The 10,641-nt window shown below is 34.5% G+C and overlaps 1 protein-coding gene across 4 annotated transcripts in view; it reads right to left on the reverse strand.

Annotated features, from left to right (window-relative positions):
* Window positions 1–8,965, reverse strand: part of LOC145691044 (uncharacterized) — a 108,719-nt gene extending 99,754 nt beyond the window's left edge. Inside the window, exon 1 of one of the 4 annotated variants that reach the window (XM_081766651.1) lies at window positions 8,602–8,963. The gene's annotated coding sequence lies outside the window, so the exon portion shown is untranslated. Of the gene's footprint in view, window positions 1–8,355; window positions 8,545–8,601 lie in introns of those variants that run through there. The other 3 variants (XM_081766653.1, XM_081766654.1, XM_081766655.1) reach the window with 3 other exon arrangements.
* Between the last annotated feature and the right edge of the window lie 1,676 nt (window positions 8,966–10,641).

The following is a 10,641-nucleotide window of genomic DNA, read 5'->3' on the forward strand; positions in this document are numbered from 1 at the left end:
ACCAAACTACTGTATTTTTGTTAAATTAATTTCATGTTTCCAGAGTATACTTAGTGCAAACAGATATGCGACATGCTATTTCACATCAATTATACAGATTTGTGACTTCCTTACATGGCTAAGTTAATAATCAAAAAATTAAAGACTAGTATAATTCCAATACAAAGAAAACTAATTTTCCTAAAACTGCTGTCAGGGACAAACTTACGGTAGTATAAAACCTAGCGCTAAAACTAAAGATTCCATGGCCAATAATCCAAATTAAATTGTATATAACGTGAAGACATCTTGTCTGACGAAATGTCAGAGCATCATTAACACTAATCATAATTTTTGTTATTTCCAGCATAATATTGCATCGTTACAGTACTTCCGACGATATATAAATATTTTTTATACAAAAATTTCGTACAATGATGTGAAAAATTCATGAAATGTCCTGCTTTAACTCCACATTTGAACATTAACCTGTAGAACGGCATTTCATATTTAATCAAAATCCAGAATGCTCATCATCTCCAGCGGAGATAATTAAATGACTGTTTGGCAACGAAAGTGTTAGTCAGCATGGAATCACAAAAATGTGGATACAAAGGTGTAGTTTATGAATTCGGCCAACTGAATATTACATTAATGATATTTTGTAAGAAGGTCAACAGATATTTACAGAATCCTATTTCCACATGTTTTTTTCTTTATAAATTTTAGCCACAATAATTAAGTTTCTTCCCACTTAGATTTATTTATTCAAGAAGTCTCTCCATGCCGTTTCACGACAGTTCGAAACGATATCATCTTAAAGGCTAACAGTGTGTTTAAATGCTTAGTCTGATATAAATTAACAATTTCTTTTAGAGATTATCTGAGGAACGTTCAGTGTTTTGACTCCCACTGACGGGATGTGGCAGTCTTGATGCATTTGCGTCCTGGTACTTTGGCCATACCGAGTCTTTGCACTGCTCTCATTTAAAAATATGTACATTCCTATTCAAACGTAAGTGACATTTTTCATTGTAACCTGCTTTTTCCACGAAGACTGGTAAGTATTGCATGGATCCATGTTTTACCAACCAGTCTGTCATATAAATATCAGTCAAACTAATATATAAACTAATTATTTATACTTTTATTTATAATTGTTAATTCTTTACTTCTTTGTGTTTCTTTGGGAGTGAAGAAATTAGAAGAGATTGTTTATAAACCTTTAGATACTTAGCTCTTATAAGGCTAAAATAACTATTTCCTCTAGTTTGTGATCCATTATTCCATAAAATGAATTAGAAGAACTAAAAGTATTTGACGGATATCTTAAAATGTCGTTTAGGACACACATTTGACTTTCACCTCTTACTTTATAGGTACCTACCAAGGCCGAGTGGTTTAAGGTATCTAGTTTGTGATCACAACACCATTCCTTCGCGGATTACAATTTCAAACTGCGCACCAAAATGCGATGATACTTTTTAATGCTGAACTTCACCGAGACTAGAACCTGCTCTCGCAAGACTCGAATATGGCAAATTACAGACTAAATAAGGTTAATTTTGTAATTTCTGTTCCCCTTACCGTTAACAGAGCTGTTTTTTCTTTCAGCGTACAAGAAAAGACTTATAGCGATAAGTAATACGCATATATAATACATAGTAAAACAAAACAGAGAAATGTAAAATTTACGGGGAAAATGAAAACATTGGCAACATTACACTGCTCTTCATGAATATGTGTGAGGAGTTTTCCTTATTTCAGCTTTTGAGTCAATCAGAACGATGACAACTCAACAGTAAATAATCCACGTATGTATTGGAACAGAATACACAAATCCTCAAGATTACTACTTATTAAAGTTTGAAACTACTAGGAAATGTTTAATGGTTCTACTATGAGAAATCCAACTATGGCGGTAGTTTATTGTTACATTTACTATTTTCGTGAGAAAAATAGGAAAGAGAACAGTGATGTAAAGACTAGTGGGTTGTAGGAGATGACATAGTAGACTTTGTAAGACGGATCAAATTTTGCGTTACGGACCAAAAATTTTGGAATAATTTCCTTAGATCACTATCAACACTTTATGCTGAGCTTACATTAAAATTAAATAAGGAAAACAATTGTGAAAATCACAAATATAATAAAAACGTACTACAGATTACACCTACTTAAAAGTCTTTTCGATATTTTAAATTGCTTACCCAAGTCAAGTTATCTGAAAGAAAGATCAAAGAAAAACTTATCACGCACAAATAAGACTTTAAAGGAGGTTGATTTAAATACAGGTATGTGAAGGAATGGAAATTTCGAAAAAGGATGAAAGGTCTTAATTCTTTTGATAGCACAATTGGGAACTCAGTTATATCCTTTAAGAAGTAAAACAATACCTGACTCAAACCCTCCTTATCGTTTACACATTATATAAAGGATCTTGGGATAAAAGAGCGAATTTAATGTTTGTCTGGAATCATATATATTAAAAAAAAAATTCTCAGTTTCACAGAATTTCCTTACAAACACGAACGGAAATGATTCTATGCCCTAAAAAACAAAATAAATAAATAAATAAATAAACAAAACAAAAAATAATTTTTTACATTCATAGGTATCCTCATTCGTTCTGCAACACAGACAAAACACCGAAAACTATAAGCACAGTACAAGACTGAGAAAATAAAACGTCAGTGGGTAATAAAGAAAAAGAAGTAGTAGTAAGATAGTGATCTACCTTCTACAAATTAAAGTTCGATTAAAACTTAAGTAAATAGCCTAATAGAACAACGATACTTCGTAAACTTATTTTTTCCGAATGCAATATTTAACATAAATTTCTTCGTCGCTCGACTTTGTGAAATTTACTACATAATAGTTCATCCCTCTAGCTCGATTAGGTGAAATTTGCTATATATCATCTCTCTTCAATTCTTCAATACAACTTTAATGTACGAAAAGTGTATCGCTAAACACTAGATTCTTTCTTGCTGCTACATAAAATAAAAGAGTAACACATTCGTTAGGTAACATATTACTATTGTTATTATTGTACATAGATAGCGCTCAGGCTACTTATTACCATTTTATTCACTGACAGTGAACACGAAAAAAAGAGGACTGCTCAAAAGAATTCCATAATATTGATTTATTTAAATATTAAATACTTTCACAATGTCTTATACGAGGATGTAAACTTTCTGCAACATCACTTATTATTATCTTTCTTATTCCAGGCAGAGACAAATACCACATTCAAAGCAGTCAAAATATACAGATAAATAAATTTAAAAAGTGCCCACTTTTTATTTACCTATTTTCTGTATACTAAATAGTGTAAAAGTTACACAACACGAAACATATCAAAGTCCCGTGAATTCAAAGACGGAAACTTAACATAGAAAGCAGAATAAAATTCTCGGTTTACAAATTCTTACCGACCAGAGGACATTTTCAAAAAAAAAAAAAAAAAAAGTTATTATATGGCAGCTACATTATAATCTAAATGTATTAGATATTATTTTTCTATGTAACTCTATTCATTACAAATCTTAAGCTTACTACATAACCAATTAATACCTTCTGACTAGAAATAACATATTTATTAAAATTAAGTTAAAGTGTTAGGGTTTCAACTACTAACACTGCCCTCCTCAGAACTCAACCTATAAATAAGAATACATTTTTGGAAAACGTCGACAAAAATATATAATACATTACAGTTTATAAGTGCTCACCAGCATAATTAGTATTTTAAATTAACAGTTCGTACAGGAGAGTACTAGATTACAGAAATATTTCCGTTTATAAGAAAGAGAAATAGGTACTGATTAACCCTGGTCTGGCACAACGAAGAAAGTTATGTTCGGAGTACTATGAGGTAACTAACTAACTAACTCTATGGCCTATGGAACTCGGAGGTTCAATGCTGCATTCACAAAAGCTATCCACTGACTTTTATCCTTAGCTAACTGCATCCAGTTCATGAGTACTATGAGTTATCATTCCAAAATGAAAAAGTTCTATATCATTGGAAATAAACACACTATGAAAATATTACATTGTTTTCTCGAAATGGTAGTATACAACAAACGTTTGTAAGGAAATATCGACAAGGAGAAAAGTATTTGTTTAGCAGCTGCGAAATGCCAAACATAGGAAAACATCTATTAAAAAAAAAACAAAAAAGTATTTTCGAATCCATATATATGTTGGAACACAACATTTTGTGGTGTAATTGTTATTGTTTTATAACACTTAGCTGTTATTTTACTACTTACATTGGTTGTACAGTAATTTCCTGTGCTCCTGACTTATTACACTTCTCAGAGCTAAAATTTAATTTCCTTGCGTTTTGAAATGGGGCAAAATTAGCATCTATTACATTGTTCTGAATGAAACTGGATGGTTGCTAGAAGGGGGAGGGAGCTTGTAATTGTCCGAGTGGTCAAATGTTACAACTTCGAGTAATGTGCTTGATACATTGAAATGTCGTCCGATCACCAATGTACACAATGAATAAATAAAACTTCGGTGAATTTCTTTCAAAACTTTGTATTTTTCTTTCTAATGTTCTCTAAGCATAGTCTTATTTTGAATGAAAATTTTAATTATGTCATATATGTTGTACAAAAACAGAATTTTTTTCTGCAACTGGTTTCAACGACTACAATATTCTGGTCAGACCATGTTGATATCTATAACCATGTTCTCATAAAAACAATAAATAAATAAGTAAATAAACATTTCAATCCCGGTTTCCTTTTAAAACTGTTTCATATTGATTTTCATCTTAATGATATTAGCTTCAAGTATGACATACATCCGTTTCTTGCAAGAACCTTAAATTTTCCCAAATGTTAAGTTACTTCTTTTCCCATTTTAAATCACTCAAATATATTTCACTGTGAGAATGCGGTGCTGAGTTTCAAATCAACTCAGACTATCTTTAATATAGTCCTTACATTCACGTGGACGTTACATAGGTAATTCATAGTAGCCAGAATATCATAATCCACTAACCATCTTCGTCGTTCATATATTTTGTAATGTTGCGTAAGTCAGAGAATCATATGTACATAGATAGATAGATAAATTACATAGAAAGTACTAAGGGATCCACTTGACCCCAAGTGGAAATATAAATAAAATGTAAAGTATTAGACGTCTGCCACACTGTTAGGAAGGTGAAAAGAAAAAAAAACTATGTTTAAGTCATTGTGTTTAATTTACATACTTGAGAGGAAAAACACAGGCCAGAGACGTGTGGGGTTATATTGACCTTATGGCAGCAGAAGAGGCTTAAGAAAAAAGTCTTAAAAATGTGGATTTCATGGTTAAGTGAGTGAGTATATATGAAAGAAGATTGAAAGAAAACTGGCTAAATCCTATTGTCGGGGGAAGCATTCACAGCGTAGGAAACCAGCATTTCATGATTATAGGCATAATATTACAAAAGTGTAACCATTGTAAGTGCTATACCAAACATAAATGGATGAATACCAAAGGCTACTAACTTTCAGCGGCGGAGCATTTCTGTGTGAAACCTTAAGTTTATTATAACAGGGTTAAAAGTGTTCAAATGTACGTAAATTTATGCGCTATCAAGCGTCTTTTGCACTAATGCTTTATGTGAACACCCTTCGTTGTGGATGCACTACCTCACGGACCCCCTCTGCACTTCTGCCCTGATTCGGTTATACAGGGCGTAACTTAATTAATGTAACAAACGTTCGGAGTTCATTTCTGACACCGGGAGAAGCAAACAGGTCCTATAGACATATAGAATAACAGAGATAGCGAGAGCCGAAGCATGGTAACAGTAAGTTCGAAGTAGGAAATAGCGACATGTAGAGAGACACAACTTACATTCATCGGACATATCACAGGAGATGTAAGAAGTGTCGGCCATGGAGAGCAACGCATGTATAGCCACGAAAGATCATGAATTATAGAATTCATTCGAAGATACATGGTTCCTGGCAAACAGTTGTACTATAAAAATTCAGTGGATTCAGATCCGGAGAACGAGCAACCCAATGTATTGGGCCGCTCAGTCCGATCCAAGGCGTGGGAAACTTGTTATCCAATCACCAACTGATATTCACGCTGAAGTACCTGCGTCCCCATCGCGCATGTATCAGATGCTGCGGCGAATCGATAGGGAAAAATTTTCCAGTAATTCGAGCAATGTATCCTGCAGGGAAGTAAAATTCTTTGCTTTATCCTGTTAAAATTCTGTGCTCCATCCACTCTTTTAGGTAGCATGTATGTCAGTTGATCATGGACAATACCATACCATATATTGCGCACAAAATTGGTGTTGATGAACGACAACCATACCACAGCAATGTGCGTCAGCCAAAGTGTTTGTTATGCAAGTTAGCGATACCATTCTTTCCAAACCTGGCCTTATCAGTGAACATTATTTATCCCTGACACAGCACGATGGTTGTAATCCGCAGAATGAACCACTGGTAGAATGCTTCTCGTAGTGGGAAATCCACTTCTATCAGTCCTTGTACCCTTTCCAGGTAGTATAAGTACCAGACATTTTAATGCAACGCACGCGAAGCAGTCATATGACTGACATGCATTTCGCGGCTACGTTCCTTCGTACACGCATTTGTCTCATTTACCACAGCTTATAAGACAAATACGTAAATGGCAGGTGTTCGTACACGACGGACTCGACAAGCAAACACATGAGGAGGTACGGTTCCTGTTTTACAGACGCGCCGATAAATTGCTGCAAATATCCTGTATGACGATTGGCGTCTGTTAGGAAAACGCCTCTGAAAGAGTTCGAATATATGTGAACGACCGTAAATCAATTGCATGTTGTCCACGGTCTGAATAAAGTGCCATCTTTTAGAAGAACACTGTCACTTGTCTTATGCAACACTCGCAGTATAATAGACTCTAGGGTCTTGAACAGAAGTCCCACCTGTTTGTCTGGAGATGGCAATTACTTATTAAACAACAGTGCCACCTCTCGGCTTCTTAGACCACGAACTTTATTGGTGTTAAATATCTACTCCTTCGAACTTTATATTCCCACTTTACGGCCTTCGTTGAATATACCAATATGCTGTATGCTCATAGGCAATTTTTACTTACGTCAGTGTGAGAAATTACCTCATGACTTTCGTAACATTAACAAAGCTACATAGAGTATAGCACTCTCACTTCAACGGCCACATACTACAAGCTGGATGCACAGAAGTTTTCAAAGCAAATGTAAACGCGTATATACCAATAAGAAAAAGTACTTATCAACTGAGTTGATTTTAGTTTAGCGTTCCTTTCAGCAGCGAGGCTATATGAGACATGGAACTACTGATTAACGTGGAATCCGAACCACATGAGCTACCGCCGGTAATCGAACCCGGGTCTCCCAAAGGAGGGCCTATGTTTAGCAGAAGGGGTCCAGCTCTTTTCTCTAAAAAAATGTTACAATTTTGGTAATTTCTATTCACATTCGGATAGTGTAGGGTAGGGTTGGTTAGTTTAAGTTAGGATAGGCTAGTTTAGGTTACGTTAGGTTAGTTTATTTTATGTTATATTAGTATAGGAGTCCTGCATAATTTTCCAAAAAATCATAGAATTTCGCTTATTTCTACTAATATTACGTTAGTTTAGTTTGGTTCAGGTTAGCTTACGTTAGTTTATGTTAAGTTTGGTTAGATTTGGTTACGTTATGTTACGTCTAAGTATTTGCATCACTCATTTCTCCTGTAAATTTTGTGTTTTTTACGTGCTGTTGGACCCCTTGTACTAAACGTACCCCCAAAGGAGTTATAAAGTAAATTTGTATTCGCAAATGCAACTTCTTCGCAAAGAAATCATTTATAAGGATCTACGAGATAATTTCGAGATGAAATAAGATAGCATGTTATTTTTTAGGGCACATCAATTTTTATCCATATTATCAATATGTACACAATTCTTTGGGCATGCGTTATGCTAGTAACAGTCAAGACGATCATAGAGCTTATTTGAAAGAAGAAACGCGTTTTTTTTTCTTTTTTCTAAGTTTGAATATTCTTAATCTACGTAACAAATAAAACACTTTCACACACGACAGGAAATTTTCTCATACTTGAGACCACATTCTAAATTTGTGCTCCTAAATATCTGCGTACAGTAACGCAAGGCAAAAGATGCAAAAAGTCGTGGGTTAACTTTACAATGCCCACTCCAGCTGGTATACTCACCCAACAACGAGAAATTACGCTCTATTAGTTTTATGAAAATAGATAAAAAAAATAATAATAATAATTAAATTTTAAGCTAATCCGTTTCTACCCCTAACTTACTTATCCCTATCTTACTCTACTCTACTCTACTATATCATTTTAAAGCGGCCGTACTTACCGATGACCACCTGGAGTGTGTATTGTGAATATACCCAGTCATTACGACTAGTAATACTACTATCACGAACTAAATCGCAAATTTTGGATTGTGTTGACTCAAACTATTGTGGAATGCAAATCATGAGCAAAATTTATCGAAGAATTTAACAGTAACATAAACAATTCTCGTTAAGTGACAGGTACATAAACTCAAACAATTCTCGATTGGTTATTGTATTAGTTTGAAATAAAGCTATATACTCACAGTGGGGTTCTTTTGTGATTAAATTTTGATGAGGAATGGTCACATTATAAATTAAAGCATTTCTCTTGTGCTTCTCTCTCTCTCTCTCTCATTCCTTTGTGCCCCATACACTCACTGTTTCGCTGCTCAAGTCTTATGTACAATGAGCGATGCAAGTGTAACCTGATACAAAGTAATAAATCACAATAACTGAGTTACATGAGACCTCAACTAAACTGGAACGGAGATAGTATAAGCCATACGATGGGATGACTAACAATGACACACTACTTTTGTTCACTTAGAGCGCTTATAAATCGTAATTATTAACTACTTAACATTTTCATTGGTGTTGAATACGAGAGAAAATATAAGGCTGTTCGTCAGCGTGGGAAAATGTTCGCCCTGGGAACGTTCCTTGGCGGAATAAATCGACCTAAACTAGTATGTTGCTAGGTGATAGGTCATATGCATGCACTAGGACGGGTGTATCGATATAAAGAACAAGATGTTTTCTTATTCTGTATGTGACCAGTGATGGGTAAATTCCCGGGAAAATATTTTTCGGGAATATTGCCAGGAAGACTCCCCAAAATGGGAAGATTCCGGGAATTCATTACAAACAGAGAAAATTGCATTATATTACTATATGATGAAATTCGTTTCTACTATAGTATACTTATTACCAGGGAAGTAGAGTTCATTGAAGCTATAAGGCTTAGGCTATTCACTTATTTATACATCAGCCTGAAATATTGATTTTGAACATTGATACAATAAATTTTATTAAAATTGATTTATTTTATGATGCACTGTTTAAACATCACGAGAGATTGAAGCTTCTGCAAGAAGGCATTGTAGGCTATGGACCGCTAGCCTTCCGCCTTTCTCATGCAATTTTGAGAATGGGGCGGTGACAATCGCTTTCCCGTCACCCTCAGCAGACGAAAATCATGAGCAATACACAAATTCAACACAATGCAACGAACGTGGACGAATGTTGACGAAAGGCTAGCCTTTCGGGTGTTTGAGGAAACAAAAGCGACAGGACACGGTCTTGAAAGAAAGTATAAAACAGAGAGACTATAAAAAATTTAGGAGCTCGCATTCAGTAACAAGTTCTGAGAAAGAGAAAAAGAAGAGAGAGAGAGAGATTAGAAATCTTACTATGAATAGTACTAATACATTAGGGATCTTATTACGTACCGGTTTCCGCTATCGCAGAGTAAAATTTCCATTTTAGTTGGCAATAATTGACGTTGCATTTTTTTCGTTGCGACCCGCAAGTTTTGCGAAGATCGATATGAATGAGGCCTCAGATGAGGTATAGTGCCTTTTTTGTCCTAGTTTTTTTTCTGTAAAAAGTTCCTCTAAAACTAGCTTTTTCTGTAAAAAGCATAAATTGACTGTGAGCTGCAGCACTACTATTTTACATTAGTATGCTGATAGGTGTTGTTGTGGATGAAGTGCTTAAATTTGTGTCCATGATTTGGAGAATTTAAAATTAAGATAGCCCTATATCCGTTTTTATTGTTTCTTTGAAATAATAATACAGTGTATGTGTAATGTGCGAGTATTGCATATGTAAGGAAATCGTATATGTAAGGGAAATATGAAGCAGAACTACTTTTATACTTTTCTTGCATTGTATAAAAAATCTATTGCATGAATTAGCATTTTTCTCTCAAACATTACAGCCGTCCGTAGTCAGAACACTAAGACGTGATCCTTTAAACAAGGGCGGGATAGTTTTTTTTGGGGGGGGGGGGCGCAACTTGAATTCACTTTATACTCATGTATGCATACAACAAACAATTGCAAGTTTCAGGGTCCCCTCCTAGCCATGCTATAGCAACGAATCTAATTTAAGCCTACCTATTTCAAAACTTCACGCTACGTTACTGCTTATTACATGTGTCTCCAGATGATTCTTTAAAATGTATATTCTGAACGGTATTGCCTTGCTTTTTTATTATTTTATTCTATGTAGGGATTAGGCATAAATGTATGTTTACTTAAAATATGTTTTATTAAGTAAATATGTGCTAAGAAAAACACTTG

The sequence above is a fragment of the Thermobia domestica genome, chromosome 7, assembly GCF_964235325.1.
Source record: "Thermobia domestica chromosome 7, izTheDome1.hap1.1, whole genome shotgun sequence".
In the NCBI taxonomy this organism is placed as follows: domain Eukaryota; kingdom Metazoa; phylum Arthropoda; class Insecta; order Zygentoma; family Lepismatidae; genus Thermobia; species Thermobia domestica.